The sequence below is a fragment of the Octodon degus genome, unplaced genomic scaffold (assembly GCF_000260255.1).
Source record: "Octodon degus isolate 3935 unplaced genomic scaffold, OctDeg1.0 scaffold00019, whole genome shotgun sequence".
NCBI lineage: Eukaryota > Metazoa > Chordata > Mammalia > Rodentia > Octodontidae > Octodon > Octodon degus.
Window position 1 is genome coordinate 18,995,579 of NW_004524595.1, and position 20,372 is coordinate 19,015,950.

Here is a 20,372-nt window from a genome sequence, read left to right on the forward strand (position 1 = left end):
GCTTCCGTGGTGTGGCACTGAACGTCAACCCCGGTCTAAACTGCTGACTCTGCCTGACAGAGATGCCAGGTGAGCAGTTCACTGATGGCATCATGAGGGTCTGCTTCAAAAAAGGAAAAGAAGTGTGATCAAAAGTCAGGGTCCACAGAAGAGCACAAAATGATCAGAGCTCAGAAGAGCTTTGTTTCAAAAGTATATAAAAGGGGCCAGGGAGATGGCTCAGTAGAATAAGCACTTGCCTGGAAAGTGCAAGGGCCTGAGTTTAATTCCCGGCTCCGCAAAAAAAAAAAAAAAAAAAAAAGTATATAAGGGTTGAGACAAGCAATGAAGACTTCTCTCCAGCCAGGAACAGACACAGAATGTGACGTTTTATAAACAGCGTGAGGCTCTGTTCTACTGTAGAGCTATTTCCTTTGTACTTTTTGATGAATTAAAGTTCAAAATCTTTTAATCCCTTCAAAATTCTACTGTTTTACAGTGTGTTTAAAACACACACAAGCTAATCTCATGCCAGGTGACTTCCCAGCTCACTTCTCAGCTTTGACAGACTGAGCCTGAGCTGGGGCAGTGATGCATAGCTGTAGCCCCAGCACTTGGGAGGCTGAAGCAAGAGGACCACTCAAGCCCAGGAGGAGGTTCATACCAGTCTAGGCCGCACAGTGAGACTCTCAAACACACACAGAAACTAAGCTTGGGCTGGAAGTGTCCATCAGTGCCAGAGTGCTTGCCTAGCATGTATAAGGCCCTGGGTTCAAATCCCTAGTACCAAAGCAAAATAAAACAAAAGCTGAGTTTTAAATTTTCAGTTGATGATGCCTTAAAAATCTGGATGAAGCTGTACGAGGGTGAATGGTTGCTTGGCTGGTTTCCAGCTCATCACTGTGTCTCCGCCTCAGTGCACAGACCACAGTCAGGAGCTCCATCCGGAGCAGCAGCACGCCTGGAGAAACTGAGTGGGCCAGTAGTGGTACTTTCTTCATATGGTGTCCCCAGTCCTCTAACATGACTCAACAACAGGGTCACTGCCCTGTCCGTGACTTAGTTCCTAGACTGCTGAGGGGAAAGCAATTGCCAAAATTAGGGCCATAATGGACCACTGCCTTTTTTTAATAAATAAAATTTGAAATAGTGAACTAAACTACACAAGAAGTTTGGTGAACGTGAAGTGGGCTGTTCCTTGGTTTGTAGACTTATATGCAATCAGGAAGAATAAGGTGCATTAGTGATGTACATAAAAAGGGTTACATTTGGGATTGAACCGTAAACCAGCATTGGAAGTGGGGGCAGTGTGCACATATGCGCAGGAGTGTGGGGTATACACATCACAGGGCAAGGCAGGGGCGGGGCTCACAGGCTGCCACAAAGCTTGCAGTCAGCTCTGCTTTGACTACATCCATGGTCTCTAAGAAGGTGTAAGTGACTCATTAATGAAATCCGTGAATGACACTCACTTGCACAGTGCTTCTAATACTAGGAAAGACAGAAGAAGGGGAAAAAAAACACAAAGGGTCTTTAAAAGGGCCAGAAACATGTAAGGAAATTATAGGAAAATTGGGAACTAGAAAGAGACAGTGTACTACATCTGGAGTCAATAACTGATCAGATATGCAGAAAATGGGAAAACCAGGAAAGTGCTTAAGTGAAAAGAGTCCCAAGTGGCTAGCCAATTAGATACAAGTTTTGGAAACCAAAAAAAAACCTTTCAGACACAGGTTAGAGAAAAGCGTTGCTTTGCTTGACAGTGGATTTTTTAAAAACAGCCAAGTTCAATGGAGACAACACAACAAAGAAAGATATTTGCATCCTCAACATTTCCCTGCTGTGTCCATTCTACACATGTTCACCAATGGCCTAGTCCACCCACGCCATTTGTCTCCAACTTCGTGGGATTTCCCTTAGGTAATTCAATTTTATCACCACAGAACTTAAGTCTAATTAGGAAAACAGAGCTTACACATACAAAAAATGTGGATGACATAATACAAGCATGACAATAATGCTCAGTGAGGAATTTGAAAACACAAAGTGACTCATGCATTAATGTGAGTATATAGGAGCCTACACATGCAGCGTTCTATTCAAAAAAGGCCACATGATTGACAAAAGTAGTCATAAGCAACTTATGCAAATCATCTCAGCAGACACCTATGACATATTTAGGCCTTCCCATCATTCACTGCACTGTTGCCGTGCTCTGTGCCAAGAGGCTATTAAAGAAAATTCCCAAAGAGTTCCCACTCTGCTGTTGGTTGTGCTCCTGTGGCAAATGATCAAATGCAAGAGGCAGATAGAGTTGATCATGGAATTTAAGTCTGTGTGTTGCAAGTTGGACTTTTAATGTTAAGAAATCAGGTCCCTATTTCATGGGGATAGAAGCTGTGCTCACTGTTAGTGTACTACTCATTCCCATGTTAGGGAATGTGGCTTTCTGGGTAAGAGCAGCGAGTGCTTTTAGAAAGGTAGCAAAAGATGAGCAGGAGTGAAGAGCTTAGGAAAAAGGAACTGTCAGAAACACTGCAGATCTAAATTTTGGAGGTTGTTTGGAGCAGGAATTCTTCTTCTCATTTCCTACTTAAAATATAATATAAAATAAAATAATTATTACCTTCAATGAGTAGTTTGTAAGATAGGATGGTGGGTACTTGACATGCATTTTCTTCATTTAATCTCTAAAATAATCCAGTGAGAGCCATAAGATAGCCCTCATTTTATTGAGGAGTATATGTGCTGCTGAAAACACACAAATACCCTCGTCATCCATCCACCCATCCATCCATTCACTCATTCATCCACCCACCCAATGACCCACCTATCCATCTGGGAAACATAAACCAGGCAGAAAATATACCAAGAAATAGCCACATCAGTAATAAGGAACTCCTCAACCCAATGGACAGTCTCCTGCATGTTCTGACAACTCTAATTCATGGAAAGTTCTTCCTCATATTAATTGGAAGTGTGCCTCTGAGTAACTAATCAACAGCCATGGTGGTATCCTTGTGTCACACAAAAAGCAATGAGATAGGAAGAGATGGCAAATGTAGGAAGTCTGTAGGACTTAACCACAATTTGTGTTCTTGATTTCAACTCAGAACAGTCTTCTGTACTTGCAACTTTCATGTCCTATTCTTTTGGGATAGTAGATGGTCAAATCTCATTAACCCTAAAAGGGTGACCACAGCCAGTCTTCCTCCAGATAGTTTTGTAAAGCCCTTGATAGTTTGGAGACACCGTCAGAGGACAATAAAATTCTCTACCCACATAAAAGTGAGTCTATGCAACACCAACACATAAACACTAAGAATAGCTCTGTAATACCAAGAAGTCCAGGAATACCCAGGAAGTGAGGGAGGCCCATCTGAGAACCTCCTCGCATGGCCTGTCTTGGCAGAATCTCACGGATAGCCTTGCAAGAGGCCAAACTCCCAGGAGGCCACTTATTTTCTCCACCTTATGTAAGGATTTCAAATGTAAAAAGGAGATTGAGTCAGGGAGAATAGGAGACTGAAGAATGAAGCTAGAACCACAGCTCCCAGAGATCCACGCTCCTCACACACAGACTCCCACTGCCCACAGTCCTGTAAAAGCCGGGAAACACCCTGGCAGCTGTCCTGGCCTAGAATGCCAAGATACACAAGGTAATCGGTGTTAGCAAGTTTTCCTTCCAGCTTTCTGGAAATCTGTTTTGTTTAGAGTTTTTGGCCCTCCACCCACTACTGTTCCCATCATTATATCCATGCTACTGTATGACAAAAGTCTAACTATAGATGACACACAATTTTTTTTCTGTAATAGTATCAGTTAGCACTTATTGAACACTTATTATATACCAGCCACTTCACATTTCTCCAATTTAACTGCTAGTCACAACAGCGCTGAGCTGGGTAAGTATTCCGATTTTTAGATAACCAAACTGAGGCAAAGCAATTTTAAGTGACTTCTGTAGATTTGCAGTTACGTGGCAGAGGTAGGCCTTAAACCAGATCAGCCTGTTTCACCCACCATGTCTTCCTTTCAGGAAAATAACACTAACTGTATGCCAACTTACCCGTCTACACATTTCACATATTTCAGGTTAAGGTCATCTTTATGCCGATCCTATTTAGCACTGAGTAAAGCAGGTTAAAGACCCTGTCCCAGGACATACAGGAAGCACCTGGCGGAACTGAGTTTTGAACCCAGGTAGTTAGATGGCAGAGGCCAGACCACTATTCTAGAGTAGCAGCACTGCTCCCCCTAGAGCTCAGTGGCTAAGATTAGAGCTCCCTAGGGAGCCACTCACTTTGGTGAGCACCCCATCTCGCATCTGTCTCCAGGACAGAGGGGGAGCTGTAAAGTATACCTTTTTAGCATTCTTTGAGGGGTGGCTAGAGAATGTAGACAAGGAAACTAAAGGGCCGAGTGGGGAGGTTGAGATTCTTTCCCAGAATCCCCTAGTTAAGTTAGCAGCAGGTTTCAGGTTAGAACCTCTTATCCTCAATCCATTAGTTGCTGGCTTTTGGATGATGAAATTTTGTGTTATCCCTTGGGGATAAGATGAAGCCAGAAGAAGCTACCAGGGCCTACAAACATACTTGCTTTTGTGCAGTGAGCAAAGTTGCTGAATGGGATATTCTGCTAAGTAGGCCAACATACTGAATGTGCCCATGAGCCTTCCTTCCAGGGTATAGCGGAAGACCCAAACTCCACCAGTGGCCTGACCATCTGCATGCCCAGACTGGGGTAAATCATGCCTTCTCTATAAGAATGGAGCAACCAAGTACCCAATCCAATCTGCAGATAGAAGAAATGAAGACAGGGCTGCCTGCCAAGTCAGATTACTACAAATAACAGGACATTTCCCCTGAAGGCCTGGAGGTAGGGAAAAAAGGAATATTCAACTTCCCAAAGGCTTTGCTTGCAAGGCAGTGGGGACATGGATGCCTGGCTCCTTTAATGATGTCACAGCCTTTAAGTATTATCTCCTTCCTCCTGTTTTCTTTTTCCAAATGGTTAGCAATTTCAATTACAAGAACAAGCAAGGTTCTGAGCAAGTGCAGCCGCAGATCTTTTATCTCCATAGGCCCAGACCACATCCTCCCATTGAAGTCACCCATGAAAGGTCCTATATAAAAGATGGGCCTGGGCTGTATGTGGCCCTGCACTGTCATCAGGCCCTGGCTACTTAATACTACATACACTAGGCACCTCCTTTACTTCTCAAGATTACATTATAAGGATTACTAACTCTTGTCCTGTTGATGAAGGGTCCGAGATAAATAACATGCTCGAGGATGTAAGTGGAAGAGATTTTGCACTTTTCCTTCAGCTCTATGTCCACTAGAACCAGGGCAGGGAGTTACCAAAGAACAATGGATGGCACTCCTGGACCAGTTATCCAACAAACCAGCTACATTCTAGACACTCTCAATCTGAATTCTAGTCTGATTTTTTTTTCTTATATTATGGAGTATATGTCCACAGCTTTGTTCTTTCAACAGACTAAATTAATTTAATCATAAATTAACTATTATGTAAGGAACTAATCAGCCTATAGTAACCCAGAGAAAATACAATTTTGTGAAGTCTGGACTCCATGGACATAATTTTATCTAGATGATTCAGTATCTAGATCTGACAGAGCTTTGTATCAAGTGAAAATGATATTATGGTATAAGCAGCAGTCACTTCCTCCAAAGATATGTGCTCAGGAGAAAATATAAATATAAAGGTTACAAAGGAGAATGTTATGAGCTTCCCAGGAGCAAGAGGAAAACAGGAAACAAGAGGAAGGCAGTGGGTTGGCAAGATAGCTCAGCAGACTAAAGCACCTGCTTAGGCAAGCACAGGGACCGCAGTTCAATCCTCGGCACCACATACCGCGCCAGCCCTGCCCCCAGGGCAGGCTGAGCTGACCAGAGTCTGGGCATAGTAGTGCATGCCTGTAATCTCAGCGCAGGGGAGGCTGAAAGCAGGAGGATCATCATGAGTCTGAGCTGCGCAGTGAGACCCTGTAACAACCAAATACATTAAACAAACAAACGAAAAAAAAAAGAGTAAGACAGTTTCTTGATAGTAACAAACAACTTTTTGTCTAAGGTAAAGGTTTCTTCAGCTTGTTTTAATTCAGTCTCTTGGTACTTTGATATAGATAACTAGGAACATAATTCTTAACAGACTATTTCCTTATAATTTTAACTGCTAATTTAAATGTCAGGGGGGATAAAACTCCAGCTAATGAAAGAGTCCAGAATAAATTGCCTCATGTTTTTTCTCAGTAGGTTTTCCAGTTCACTCCAGTAGCAAATATAACTTCTTTTTTGCTTTTGCTAACACCAGTATTGTGGCTGCTGGGTCATTAAGAACAGAAGCAGCCCAGGCTGAGCAGTCTGACAGGTAAAACAGCAGGTCATGTCCTGGCAGAACAATCTCTTTGGCATATATTTGTTATTAAAAACAGACCAAAAGAGTTTCAGAAAATTAGTTTGAAAATGTAACTGCCTGTAGTTCTTCCTTTATGGCTTGAAGGAGTCATCTTTGCTTTAACCAAAGGTCACCAGGCAGCCACACTGGGCCTGATGGTAAAGAATTCCAGTCAGGCTGCAAAATGTATGTGAAAGGGTGGGCAACAAGGAGCAAAGACTATGTAGACTTTTTCAGCCATGAGAGAAGAAAGGAAATGGGGAGGGGGCAGCAGCATTTACCTGTGTGAGGAACAGATTTTCTGAAGAAAAAAACTACAATGTTGCACAGGTTTTAGTCAAAATCACCCCTGAGGAGATGAACACATTAAAGGGAAGCAAAAGAAGGCTCAGACAAAACTGAAAACACCACAGGCAAATGTAGGACAACTCTGAATTCTGTTTGCCCTACGACCTCCAGGTCCCATTAAACAGGCTGAACAGGTCTACCTCTTTGCAATACATTTCAAAAACCCTCCGCTTCACTTCTCTCTCTCCAGAGTTTTACAAAATCAGATCAACAGAGACTGGATTAACAATTTTGTTAGGAAACAAAAAGGATAAAATATCCAGGCTGGGAGAACTTTACTGTACAACTAGTGTGTCAAAGACAACCTCCACTCTTTCTCTGCTAAAGAGCTTTGCTGAGGGCTGCGCCCTTTGGCTTGTATTCCTCATTCAGATTCCTCGATCAGCTCCCTTCGGGGCCAGTGGCCTAAATGCTGAGAGGAAAATGGAGTTTCAGCTCACCTTCTCAAAGGTCTCTCAAAGCAGCAGCAACCAGGCAGCTCTCTTCCCTCGCGACTGAACGAAGCAGACTGTTGGGCAACCTGAGCAGTGACTAGAATCAAGTTCGGTGGACAAGCGCCTGGAGGGAGAAGGGCATTGGTTGGTCCAGAGCAGGAAATGTGTGACAGCATGGGAGCCTGGGCAGATAAAGCATTGCTGAGACCTTAGCGATGGAACAGTCAGTAGGTCCCGCCCACTTGTCATTTACCTGGATACCTGCAAGAGGTAGGCGGAGCCTGAGGACAAATGAATCAGTTGGAGCAATTTGCTAGATGGAATTTACTTTCTTTCCCAAGCATAGCGCCTGTCCAGCCCCGTGTAAGATTTGAACTTAAATTAGCCCAGTGGTTTCCCAGCCCACGCCCCCCAGCTCCCACAGGTGCCAACATCGGAGTTAAAAGGCAAATTTAAACACAGAAGCAAGACAGTACTTGAATGGACACAAAAAAGAATAGGTACGAAGATTCACTGCTTAGAAATATCTGAGGTTTAGCCCAAATGCCTTTTTCAGTGGCATTCTTTCAATCCCAATTGGAGCTCTGTCCAGTACCGCGGCAAGCTGGAGGTGATTGGTCATATTCAGCTCTTAAAAATCTAAATTTGGCACTTGGCGGCGGTGTTAGAGTCATTATCAAACACGCCTCACCCCCAGCATTTTAATTCCATGTCCAAGCATTTGCAAAACTTTGGTCATTCGTACCTGGGCTCCTTGGCAGTTAGAGTCACACGGTTCTTACAGTTGCCCTCAGGTCTGCAATTAGGAGCATTTTAAGTGATTCAGATTTGAATGGTAGTGCGGTAATAGGGCAGTGTTGTCTCTGTTAGGGCCGAGGAGGAGTCGTCAGAGTTATTTCCGTCTCAAGCCTGGTGTGTGTCCCTGGGCTAGTCACTGCTGCTTCAGCTTTTCCAGCAGGATCTGTGTGTGTGTTGGGGGTGGGGGTGGGGTTAGGGGTGGCGGGGAGGAAGCTCACACCGGGACTCAGCCTGCACCGGGGAGACTGTGGGGCCCTGTGGCGTCGTGGGAGGGCTATAAACAACTGCCTCATCCTACGGAATCGCTGTCATTTCTAGGACCTGCGTCCAGCATCCCTTGACACTTTATTCACTCTCTGGAATGTGCTCCCCGAGGACACCGTGGAAGCTTCCGCCCCGGCCGCGGAGGTCAGTCTGCCTACCCAGAGGTTTTCGTACCTGTGAAGGTACTAAATGTTGAATACTGCCCCCCCGCGTCCCCCCCCCCCCCCCCACCACGACCCCACCCCCCCTCACTCATGGCAGCCAGCCCAGGAGAAACAACACTCCCCCCCCCCCCCCCCCACACTCCCTACCCCCCCCCACCACGAGTGCGCGCTTTGCCCCCTACTCCCTCTTTTTCCAGACTTTGGTGGGAATGGTTTTGGTGGCTTTAAATCCTGTAGTGCTAAAGGAGGGAGAGGTCAGGGTGTTTGGGCTGGCGCAGGGAAAGAAAGTCTAGGCCCACTCCCAGGCCTCCGCAGGGCAGCAGGCAGTCCTCCAGTATAGCTCCTGGGGGGTGGGGGGACAGGCAGGGCGCCCCGCTCCACCTGTTGGAGAGAAGAAGAGAGCCGTCTCGCCCTGCCCCGCCGCTCCTCCAGGCCCGGGCCGCCTTCCCGCACCCGGGAACCCGCGAGCTCCGGGAGCCAGGAGCTGAAATAGCCCTTCACGCTTTTATCCAATAAAACGCAGGCAGGTGTAGCTACTCCTTTCTTATTGAAAGCAAAAGAACCAATCAAAACAAAACAGGTGAAGGTAGCAAAACCTTTCACACGCAGGTCTTTCGGGGAAAATGGATCAGCCCCCAGAAACGCAGGCTTCACCTCAACGCGCCCCAGCCGCGGCCCTGGAGGCGGGGCGAACTCTCCAAGCCCCACCCCACCCGCGGTCAACCCCGCTACACCCGCGGAGGTTGGGGGCGTCAGGGCTGAGGGGAGGAGATGCAGAGGAATCGCAGCGTAGCCCGGACGGCACGTAGAACTTCGCGGAGAGGCCCGCGAAGTTCTAAGGGTTCCACTTGCTGTGGGGAGCAGGGAAGGAGGGGGAGGGAGGAGAGGAAAGGAAGAGAACAGAGAGCATGTTAAACTAGTAGAAGAGAGGTCCAAGCAACTCCAGGCTGTTTCACAGGGCAGCCGTCCTAAGGGAGAAGTTTCTTGGTGCTCCTGGATTTAGAATGGTGTTTCAGAGGTTAAAAGAAGTATCAATATGAGATCCATTATTCCATTAGGGCTGTTACATTATCATGGAAATGTTTCCAAATTATCAGAGGAAAGATGAAAATAAAAATCATAAAAGCCAGCACAGAGTAAATACTCACCTGGTGTCGCTGGCTGCTCCAAGCACTTTATGTCGCAATCCTATGGGTACCAGTACCATTTGGTACAATTGGGGAGACCGCGGGCTAGAACAGCTGAGAACTTGCCTGAGGATGACTCGCCCTAGCTAGGCTAGTGGAGGGCCTAAGCAGGTCTTAACCAGGGCCCTTTTTAACCTAGGGAAAGAAAGAAGGGAAGGTTCTGATTGGATGTTCACTGCATGAGGTCCTAGAAGGTACTTCAGCTTCTTCCTGTCCCGAATGCAGAAGGAAGTGCCTGGTGGAAGCTGGGGAATGACATTTCTGTGCAGGAAGGAATGTCTTCAATTGCAAGCGAATGAGTAACTGGTTTATAGATGACGTATACCTATGAGATACTCTAGGAAATCTGCCATTCCTGGGGCCATCCTTGAAATGGTCTTTTGGGGCCAAGTAGACCAGCATAGTGAAGGAAGGTCAGCGTTAGGGAACACTCAAGAATGACCATGGTGGCTGGGTGGGTGTCACATTAGGTAACTTCAGCTGCTGAAGGAGGACGATGGCAGGTTTGAAGCAAGCCTGGACAAATTCACGAAACCTCTCAAAATAAAAAATAAGGGGCTGGGGATGTACTGAGTTCACTTCTCAGTACCATGGTGCTGTGGGAGACTGTAATTATCTGGCCTAGTGTGGCCCTTTCTCTGTATAATTGCAGCAAACTTTCTTTTACGTCTGAAGATCTTATGGGAGCAGACATAAAGCCACAGAACTACAGAAATTGTGTAATATTAGACAATAAGTCCACTGCTATCATGAGTAGACTGCCTTTCTCAGTGTCATTGATAACATGGTGCCTGGAGCTCAGAAGACACTTTAGAATCTTCCAGCTCTGACTCTGGTGCATTATCACAGATGATACCAACCACAGGATCATTGTTCTCTGTCTGCAGTTTGACAGGAAGTGGAAGGAATAAGCAAGAAAGAAAATGAGTAGAGACATGAACTGGACTCTTTGGTGGTTTGCAGGTGGGGTAGCAGTGTAAGCAGAGGCAGGCATGCTCACAGGCTGTGTGTCTTGGGGATGACCCACTTGGCGTAGGAGAGGACAGAAATGTGATGCCATGAGATGTTCAATCTGCTGGATGGAGAAGACCCACTGGGCAGCAACCTGGGACGGATGCACTGGGGCCAGATTATGAAGACCCTCTGGGGCTGCCTGCTTCGTGTCTTATTGCCGGTGGCTGCTTTTCTCAGGATAAACAGATTGGGGCTGGGGAGGGAGAAAGGGAAGAGAGCATAACTACATTAAGTCATAACTACATAACTACATTAGGTCTTATGTGTTAAAAGTAACGGTGCTTTCAGTGTAGGGTTGACTTTCCATGATAAGCCATTCCTGCTACTCTATGGCTATTCTCTTTGCTGTCGTTACAACCTGGAAACTTTGTTTTTTGGAAAGGCAGGTGGGAAGCATCAGAAAGCTCTCTGAACTCAGGTTGGGCCTATCTTAGTTAACCAGTTGGCTCACTTGAATTCCTTTATGTGTCTTGACAAGGAAAAGTAAAGGGGGAAGAAGATCTGTTTTCAAAGCTCTATACTTCTAGACGCTCACAGCGATGCTCACAGGAGGCATTCTCAAGGATTTCTCCAGGCAGCCAACCTGCTGCTAAGACCAAGTCTCTGATTTGAGAGAATGGCTTTGCCTCTGTCCATCTCCCTTTTTTTTTTAAAAAAAACCACAGCATATTTGTAGAGTTGTCCAATGTGATTGAATGCCTCAACAGAAATGAATACATTCCATCTAATTTTAAAAAGACATCTCTTGAAAAACCCATCTGTATGCTCAGCATTATGATAAGAGAATTGCTATATATACATTCCATCACATGGGCCTCAATTTTTTTTTTTTTTTTTGGCTAGCTCAGATCCAAATCTTTCATTGGCTAATTTTAAGTGCTCAGCATGATGTAGATGAGCAGATCTCAGAAGGGCAATTATGGGAAATAATAGCAGTAATCACAAATATCAGCTGATGTGATTGAAGCCATCTGTTTCTGTAGCTATGGAGCAGATTCCATTGCTGTCACAAACTCTCAGTATGTGTGCTCCCTGGTTTGCAGATGCACCTCTGCAGGAGCCTGTGGGTCTGCAGTGTAGAAGAAGACAATTGTCTGCTTGGTGTGGATTTGGAGGGGAGAGGAAGCACCACAGAGAAATTAGAATTGCACTAATTATTAAAGATGACAACTTTTGTGAAGGTTTATTGTACAGATTTGTAGCCGGCATGTTTTTTAGAAGGAAAAAAATAAAGACCTTCATTGTTTCCATCTCTATAATTGTTATAAGGCCTTTTCTTGAGATAACTGTCAATATCTTGATTCTATATAATCTCTGTCTTTACATAAACCAGGTGAGTTATTCTCATTTTTCTTTTTTTAGTGGTAGTGGTGTTGCTATGTTGAAGGTTATGATGTCTCACTTTTTTTGTTCCTTTGTACATGGCTACTTGAATTGACCCAGTCCCATTTGTCAAAGATGTAAAAACCTCTGTTCTCTGTTAACATTTATGCCAGCCATTTCCTTTCTTTTTCTTTTTTTTTTTTTTTCTTTTTTTTTGCGGAACTGGGGGTTGAACTCAGGCCCTTGCGCTTCCCAGGGAAGTGCTTATTCTACTGAGCCATCTCCCCACTTCCTTTCAGATGACTCCCTCTAGAATCCCTGGCCTCCTTAACTATAGTGACTGTGATATTTACCCCTATTCCTTTTGAACCACCCAATTGTCAGGCTCACCCCTTTGCTTTTGTTATCACCCCAAATCCCCATCTCAAAAAATCATTGGAAACTGCAGCTCTGTACTGTGTCCTCTTACTGTCTGCATCTTGCATTCCCTTATTCAACTGGACCTTCTCTGAGCTGGCTGTGCTGTATGGCTCCTGGAATCTTGGAGACTGCTGAGATTATCCCTCCCCAGGTTGTTCTTATAGGCTGGCATCCTCAGCTTCCTGAAGTCTTGACAAAGCCCTATCGCCAGCCTCCTCTCATCTTATGAGCATGAGGTTCTTTGTCATTATATAGGTGTGTTCAGCAATGCCAGCCACACTTGTCACTCTTTGTGGCTGTCTCATGAATGATACTCCCGGTGAACTCATAGCCCTTCCCTCTCTGTGGCCATTTGCCATCATCAGTCTTTTGCCTTGCCTTCCAAGTACGGCTTTTCATGATCTGGGCCCTGCCTGTTACTCTAGCATCTACCTTGTCTCCTATCCTTTTCCTTGTACAGAATGTTGGCCACTTCCCAGTCCCTGTGTCCTAGCAAGACTGTGTTAGAAGGGAGCACCGCTCAGGCCCTGTAGCCACAGGCAGCTGGTTTCCTAACCCATACCGAAGATCCTCCACCCTTTATTCATCCTGCCCTTGGGATTCCCTGGTTGATAAACTGGGAATGACCAACTGGGCAAGTTCAGGTTTGCTTTCACTTTCTCTGTTTGGGAGTAATTCAGGGTTTTCTTCTGTTGCTCCATCTGCTGACTCTTTCCTGTTTGGGAGGCTACCATGGCCAAATCTGTTCAGATGGTGTTTTCCATGTTCCATACTTATTGAACAATTTAGCCATTACCATTTCAGAGACTTCCATAATTAACTTTAAAATGTTTTTTCCCAAATTTCTGAACCTAGATGGGGAAAAGTGTCACTCTTTATCGGTGTCCCTCTTGCGTATTCCCTAAAAGCCTGATTGCTTGTGGTACCCATAACAACCAAGTTCTCTCACCTCTAAATCTCACCTACACAGCAGCATTCCAACCCTGTTCATGTACCGTTGCATGATTTGGTGGGATGCCTTGGACCTGTTGGTATCTTACTGAACGTTGGCAGAAATCCCATAGATTGTGTTAGCATAGGCAGAAACTTAGCCTCTGAGCAGTGAAGTAATTTGCCCAGCATGCCTGGCTGGTTACAGCAGATCCATCTCAGGCTGTTAGGTGTATGTATTAATACTTCACCAGCTTGGGAAATTCATACTCCATCTCAAACTCATCTCCAATGTAAAGGGAGATGCATCTGAGGTGGTGCCTGTTATGTACTCTTTACATCATTTGCTTCATCAGGCATTATATTGCTTGTTGGTTTTAAGAGATAATCTCCTCACTAGACTCAAGGTTAAAACATGTGACATTTCCTCTAATCTCAGAGTTCAGTCTCTGGAAGCAACGCAAGTGGCCTTTGGCAAAATTTGTTAAAAAAAATTAAAGATGAAGATAAGACAAGGGAAGGAATGGAGGAAATACACATGGTTAAGTTAAATTTTGAGTCATCTCTTTCTCAAAAATTAGGACCTGGGAAGGGAACTAACTCTATCATATTTAGTTTTTACAGGAATTTACAATAATCTAGACATCAATTATTTATTCACTCTTCATAGAGCAAATTTATGAAGCACCTTTACCATGTTAGTGTAAAAAAAAAGAGGAATCTCTGCTTCTAAGGAATTTACAATCAACAAGGAAGCAGTTAAAGACAAAGTATAAGACTGAAGTTGCTGGGCTGGCCAAATAGCTCAGTAGATTAAAGTGCCTGCAAGCAGGCACAGGGGCCGGCCGGGGTTTGATCCCTGGTCCTGATGTGCCAGCCCTGCCCCCGGGGCACCCTGAGACAGCAGTTGAGACTAGGCATGGTGGCACGCGCCTGTAATCCCAGCTTTTGGGAGGCTGTAAACAGGTGGATCAGTATGAGTCTGATCTAGTAGTGAGACCCTGAACACCCTGTAGACCCTTCCCTAAAATACAAAAAAACCCAAAAAAACAAAAAACAAAAACAAACAAACGGAAGTTGCCATAAAGAAAGAATGTTAACAGATGCAGTTACAAGAGACAGGAAGCTAACTGTTGCAGTCTGATTTAAAGACTGCAAGTTGTCCATGTCAGTCATGGCTGACTGGTACTTGAGTATGAATTTGAAAAAGATCTGTGCTCTACAGATGATAGTAAAATTTATAGATACTGAAAAATTTTAAGGTAGAGTTGATAGCTCAGTAGACCTTGAAGACAGTGTCTACTTGAAACATTGTGAGCTTTTAAAGTTTAATTTAAATCCCTTTTAATTCTATTTTTGAATATTTGTCTGGTTTGGCTTGGTTTAGTTTTTGACACAGGAACCAGACTGCTTTAATACTCATGACAATCTACCTGCCTCAGCCTCCTGAGTGTTGGGAATATAGGCATATGCCATAATGCCTGGCTTTTATCTATTTTTGAATATTTAATCCTCAGTGGAAAAGAATATATTGTCATCTTCCTCACATCGACTCTCTACCTACTTTCTAGGTTTCATAATATCCAACTGAAGACTCTGTTCAGACCTCAGAGCCAAAATTCTTCAAACATTGTGCCATGGAAGTTGAAAATTCTTAGTTAGTGACATAATGGGATTTAAGTCACAAAGACACAAAAATAACTTCAGCAGAGAATGGAGAGGAAAAGCACAGAGGCAAGAGGGGAATTGTGTTGCTGGCCCACTTGGGTGTGACGACAGGAGGATCCAACTTTCTAGGTGGGGAAGTGTTTTCTTTCCAGTGAACTTTCACTTCCATCCAACAAAGGGAAGTTTCTCCAAAGCATGGAGGGATCATGGCTGGGGAGACCCTCCTTCTAGGTTATCTAAATCAAAGAATCTAAGAGAATATGATAAAAATTACTCACCATTAGCCTGAGGGTAGCCTCTTGCTCAGATTCTAAGCAACAGAGGCACCATGGAGGGATGCTCATTTGACTTTTCTCAAATCACAAGGAGGTAAAGACACTCCTTTAATTTAGATAATGAACCTGGATGGAGTGACCTTTCATCGAAGCCATGCTCAGAGCTGAATTCCTCATGGGCATAGGGGGGCTGGGGAGATGGCTCAGTGGAATAAGCGCTTCCCTGGCAAGCACAAGGACCTGAGTTCAATCCCCGGTTCAAAAAAAAAAAAAAAAATTCTCCTCATGGGCAGTTGTCACTAGTCCAGAGGCCCTAGAGTAAGCAAAGTTGGACTTTCTGGTGGCCTTCAAGCCACAGTGAGAGGAACAGCGGGTGTGGTAAGCAAGGTGGAGGAAGGGCTTGAACATGTCTATTTCTGGTCATTCTGGACCAGGGACAGCCATCTCCTCCAGGTGTGAAGACTGCACTTCTAGTTTAGAGTTTAGGTTAGTACTGAATAGTAAATACCTTATCTGATACTATCCTTCACCCATTAGGACAGTGTGAGGTGTTATTGTCAACCTTCTCTAGAGTCCCTCATTCCTACATAGGTCAACTAATCCTAAATGAGTCACTCAGTTACTTTTCTCTCCTTACTGAGTTGAAATGCGCAGCACCCAAATTAAAGAGGGCAAGCTTTATTTAGCTCATAGTTTGTGGAGGTTTCAGTCCATACTTGGCTGGCTCCAAGACAGAGTGGCACATGGCAGAGGGCAGCAGTTCATGGCTTCAGAAAACAGTAAAAGCAGCAAGAGCAAAGAGGGAGCAGTAGCAGAGAGCAAGCCTCTTTCCCTCTCTTATACTGCATGCAGGCTACCAACCCTAGGGTGGGTGTAACACTCACATTTGTAATTCCAGCATTGAACCATAAGTCAGTCATAAACTCTAAAAGCTGGGGGGTACATGTAGACACAAACTGTAACATTCCATGCCTGGCCCCTGAAAGCTTCACGTATATCCCTTTAGGCCGAAGGCATTTTTATCCATCTCTAAGAGTTGCCAAAGTCTTCACAGTTTCAGCATTGCTGAAAAGTCCAATTCCCAAGTCTGTTCCAAGATCTAAGGCAAACTCTTAGCTGTGAGCTCCTGTACAAATGAAAAGATAACACTTCCAACATTCAATGGCACAAAATAAACATTGCCCTTCCAGTAAGTATAAACACAGGCATACAAACATTGGGACCAAATCAAGTCCAAAATCCAGCGGGGCAAATATTAAATCCTGTAGTTCCGGGTGCAACATCTGAGGCAATCTGTGGTAAATTGTGGGCTCCATGTGACTCCACCTCTGTGGCACTTCTGGTAGTTATAGTTTGTGTGGCTTCTCTCTTTGGCGTGTTCTGCTCCCTCCTTGCAGTTTTCCTCAGGCAATTCATATGCCTGGCTTCTCCAAACTTCTGGTGTCTCCACTGCACCTTTAGTTTCACCCTCACAGCTTCACACATTGCCCTCTCAGGGGCACACTATCTGGCCACCCAGGCCTTCTGAAACCTGGGTGAAAGCCTTCTTAACTCAAAACTCTGGTATTCTGCATGTGCCTAAAAACAAGAAATACATGGATGATGCCAAGATCTGTTTCCAGCTGGAGCAGTAGCCAGGCTTCTTTATGTCTTGGCTGTAGAAGTTAAGTACCTGGATCACTAAGTACTCTGAATCTGATTCTGAGGAACAAATTCTCTATGCCGCCACCATTGTGGAACCTGGTGTGGCTGCTGCCATCATTCTGGATCAAGCTGCTCTGCAACTTTCTCTGCAAAGCAAGTCTTTCACTTTTGCAGTTTTGAGGCTGCAAAAACTTGTGCTGCCCTCAGGCCATCATTTGTAGTCTTCTTCTAGCAATCAAGGTGTTTCAGCTCTATCTTTGCTTTTCCTGGAGCTTTTTTTCTGGCCAAATTCATATTTTATATCATCCTCCTGGACTCTTTGCTCTTGATTTGCAACATAAATCTGGCTAAAGGCCCCCAACAATATCTATACCATAGCCTCAGCATTTTGTTGCCTGGAAATTGATTCAGCCAGATTAGTCCACTGCCCTTAATCTTAGCTTTAGGCAAAATCTCTGGACATGAGCAAAACACAGACAAAATTTCTGCTCAGCTGTAACACACACTGTCTGGATCCAATGCAATTTTGTCCCAGCAGAAACCTCCCAAGCCTGCTCTTCACAGGGCAAGATTTCTATCAGCCTTCTGGTTTGAACCTTGATCAGAATCTCCCATACAGAACAGCCTAAGGCATTCTATTGTTACTCTTTCAGGTGACATCTCTGAACTTTTCCAAACTCTTCCCACAAGCCATTCCCAAGGTTTCTTGAACTATGTTCAGGAGCACTCCCAGAAACGACTCTACTTCTCTGGTACCAAATTCTGTCTTGGTTACTTTTCTCTCACTACTCAGACAAAATACCCAACATACAAATTAAAGAGGGAAAGCTTTATGTAGCTCACAGTTTGTGGAAGTTTCATTTCATACTCAGCTGGTTCCAAGGCAGAGTGGCACATGGCAGAGGGCAGCAGTTATGGCAGCAGAAAACAGCAAAAGCAGAGAGAACAAAAAGGAAGCAGAAGCAGAGAGCAAGTGTCTCAGTTACTCTTCTCTCGTTGCTGGGACAAATACCTGATATCCAAAATGAAGGAAGGAAAGGCTTATTTAGGTCACATTTACTGGAGGTTTCAGTCCATATGCAGCTAGCTCCTAGGCAGAGTGGCACATGGCAGAGGGCAGCAGTTCATGGCAGCAGAACACAGCAAAACAGCAAGAGCAAATGGGGCGAGGCGGGGAGATGGCTCAGTGGAATGCGTGCTTCCCTGGCAAGTGCAAGTGTCTGAGTTCAATCCCCGGTTCCACCAAAAAAAAAAAAAAAGAGCAAATGGGAGTAGCGGCAACAATGGCTATAGAGAGCAAGTCCTTCTCTGTCTGTCTTATGTTACATTCAGACTATCTGCCCCAGCCTGGTTTAGCACTCACCCATAATACCAGCCTTGGGTCATGAATTAATCAAACTGTAGAACTGCACCTCAATGACTGCATAAGACTTGGAGTGGGGGACAAATATACACAAACCATAGCAGCAAGCCTCTTTCCCTCTCATCTTGTATGCAGGCCACTAACCACAGGGTGGGTATAGCACTCACACCCTTAATCCCAGCACTGAACCATGAGTCAATCATAAACTCTAGAAGCCCCATGACTACATGAGGCTTTGGGGGGCCAGAGACAAACCGTAACAATGGGGAATGTTGAATTTCCTGTAACTAAAGGACCAAAGGCCAGGTGTGAAGAACTCATTCCTCCTGGGATGTGAGAATGAGAAAAGGGTTGTATTTTGTATCCCGATGCACTCATCTTAGCCAATGTATATTCATGGTGCGTTAAGAGCGGAGAGCAGTGTTATCTGGGTGGTAGAGGCCCCAGATCCCAAAGTTGTCTGTTTCAAGTCTTTGTCAGTATCAGCACCAGCCATCACCCGGGGTGGCCAGGCTGGTTCTTCCAGTTGCCGTGTCCCCCTCAGCTAGCACAGTCCCCTTCTTACCCACTTTCTCTGTCTTCCCAGGAGATGAACTGGAAGTACAGCCCTGACAGGTTCTGGACACCGGAGTACCCACACCCCCACATGTAGTGACAGTCACTAAAATGCCTCCTCAGGGTGGCCCGTGCCTCTAAGTAATTAGGCTGTACCTGGAACAACCCTGTTTCATGTTCTGTCCAGAATGTGTGATTGCTGAATAAGTGTGGCAGGCAGCCAGGTGCACGTGGGGTGCTTCTTTCTCAGTACCAAATGGCCTTGGGGTTTTGCAGAAAAGGCAGTACTTAATGCTGGGGATGTTTCTTCTTCATCTTTATCAACAGGGACAGCTGCTCACACCACTTCCTTGGACCCTGAAGTCCCTGTTCTATTTTGAACTTATCTCAAAGTGGCATCTTCTCCAAGATAAAGGAAACAGGCACCCCAGGGTATAGGACTCCACAGGAGCTGTGGAGCCACTAGACGGTCACAACCTCCATGCTACATTTGAAGTCTCATTTTTATACTTAGCATTCCTACCACATAAATGACTTCACTAAATAAACCACAAATGAAAAAAAATACATTTTGATAAGGGAAAGAGAAAGGAGGATTTGGCAGCATTGGATTATAGGCAGGATGTATGTGGTGACACCATGGATCACCATTTACTCCAGACATCTGTTCTGAGTGGTTGAGACCTTTGCTGTAGTGATTGTTAAATATGGTTTTTCATTAGTACGTATTTATTGTATGTAATGATTACGCTCCTTGTGCAGAGTTGGTACTGTACACAACCCATTTTAATTCCTTTTACATTGTCTTTCCACCCTGGCTACATTTTTCCTCTCCATTCCCTTTCCTTGTATCTCTTTTTTTCCTATTATATTTTATTTTGCTCTTTATTTATATTTTGGATTTGTTATATATGTGAAAGGCCAGGGAGATAGCTCAGTAGAATAAGCACCTGCTTGGCAAGTGCAGGGTCCTGAGTGCAATCCCTGGTGCCATAAAAAAAGTCTTCTGCTATACATGAAACCACATGACATTTAAATTTGTGTGAATTATTTCATTGAATATTATGCTATCAGAGTACACCTGTTTTCCTAAAATGACTTGAGTTTATCCTTCTTTATGGCAGACTAGCACTCTATTGTATGCAAATACCATTTTCTTTATTCATTCATCAGTTGATTGACATGGAGGCCACTTCCAAGATTTAAATATTGTGAATTGTGCTACTGTAAGTAATATGGGTGTGCATACATCTTTGTAATACGACGACTTTAACTATTTCAGGAAGATACCTTGGAAGGGAATAGCTGGGTTGAATGGAATTCCTATTTCCACTACAATTTTCATAGTGGTTGTACAAGTCTAACTTCCCTCCAACAATATAGAAGAATCTCTTTTTTTCCTCCTACAGCTTTGTGGCATGTGTTGTTATCTGATTTCTTGATGATAGCCATTGTTTCTAGAGGATGGTACAATCTCAGTATTGTTTAAATTTGCATTTCTCAAATGGCCAGTGATGTTGAACAATTTTTTTTTAAATTTATTTTTATTTATTACATTTATTTATTGTGTGTGTGTGTGGCCA

At 44.4% G+C, this 20,372-nt stretch overlaps 1 protein-coding gene across 4 annotated transcripts in view; it reads right to left on the reverse strand.

Moving 5' to 3' along the window:
- Lnx1 (ligand of numb-protein X 1) overlaps positions 1-8,131 on the reverse strand; it is a 101,848-nt gene extending 93,717 nt beyond the window's left edge. For 3 of the 4 annotated variants that reach the window (XM_023711078.1, XM_023711077.1, XM_023711076.1), the window contains exons 1-2: positions 7,930-8,131; positions 7,191-7,308 (exon numbers count right to left, since the gene is read on the reverse strand). The gene's annotated coding sequence lies outside the window, so the exon portion shown is untranslated. Of the gene's footprint in view, positions 1-7,190; positions 7,328-7,929 lie in introns of those variants that run through there. The other variant, XM_004627575.2, reaches the window with a different exon arrangement.
- Positions 8,132-20,372: the final 12,241 nt, after the last annotated feature.